Raw genomic sequence first — 981 nt, forward strand, 5'->3', positions numbered from 1 at the left:
AACTACTTAGCTGTCAGAGAAAAATCCATGAAATGTCTTGATCTATTAAAGTGGTTGAGAGTGACATGAAAAGGATCAATGCACAACGGGTGTCTTCAGAATGGACCAGGACCACATTCCTAAAGTAGCCTTGAAATGGACTCAACCTGGACAGAGGAAACAAGGGAGGCAAAACATGCTACAGAAAATGATCGGATGGAAGCTGATAGTCGCGACCTTCTGTTCCACAGGAAAGGAAGAGGATTATTTAAGTCAATAAATTTGGACATTTGGGTTCTCACGTGAAGCTTGTGTAATGTCTGGAGAAGTCAAAGGCCTTCTGACACGGCACAATAATTATAATTAATACAATTATGTTCTGCATTAGTTTCACACATCAGCTCACAAAACAATGAAATGGAAATGACAAAGATGTTCTATGGTGGCGTGGTGGCCAAGTGGTAATGCGTTGCTCTCGTAAACCAAAGATCATGGGTTCAATCCCCATCCATGCCTTTATGAGAACCTGCCAACATCCACTCCTCCTGCAGCAATAGGAGAGAAATTAGAGATTAACATTATACAGGTCACAGGACCTTAACCTACAGACAGGTGTGAGAACAACCATAGAAGCAGAAAAGACAGGCATTTCCTTAAAGCTGTAGCAGGTAACATTATTAAAACTAACTTTTTGTCATATTTGTTCAAACTGTGACTTTAAACATGCAGTAGTACATGAGAGAGATAAATTATGTTCCTTTGGCTCCTCCTACTGCTCCTAATGGCATTTGCATAAAATCTACTGTGACGGACCACAGCAACCAATCAGAGCCACGCAGTCTCTCAGGCTGCTGTCAATCACACACTGATGCATGCCTACACGGTCAAACTCAATCTCTTCAGTGTGCGCAGCGTCAGCTGGTTTGTGTCCACAAAGGCTTAAAAACAACCACCAGGAATGAAAAAACTGCCCATCCCTCCATGACCAACTACAGCTTACAC

At 42.2% G+C, this 981-nt stretch overlaps 1 non-coding gene across 1 annotated transcript; it reads left to right on the plus strand.

Moving 5' to 3' along the window:
* Positions 1 to 423: 423 nt before the first annotated feature.
* trnat-cgu (transfer RNA threonine (anticodon CGU)) lies at positions 424 to 495 on the plus strand. The gene has a single exon. It is a non-coding gene; the product is annotated as a tRNA-Thr (tRNA).
* The last annotated feature ends 486 nt before the right edge of the window (positions 496 to 981 follow it).

Source organism: Semicossyphus pulcher, unplaced genomic scaffold, assembly GCF_022749685.1.
Source record: "Semicossyphus pulcher isolate SPU_LCO1_2020_fin unplaced genomic scaffold, fSemPul1.0.p SCAF_2, whole genome shotgun sequence".
NCBI lineage: Eukaryota > Metazoa > Chordata > Actinopteri > Labriformes > Labridae > Semicossyphus > Semicossyphus pulcher.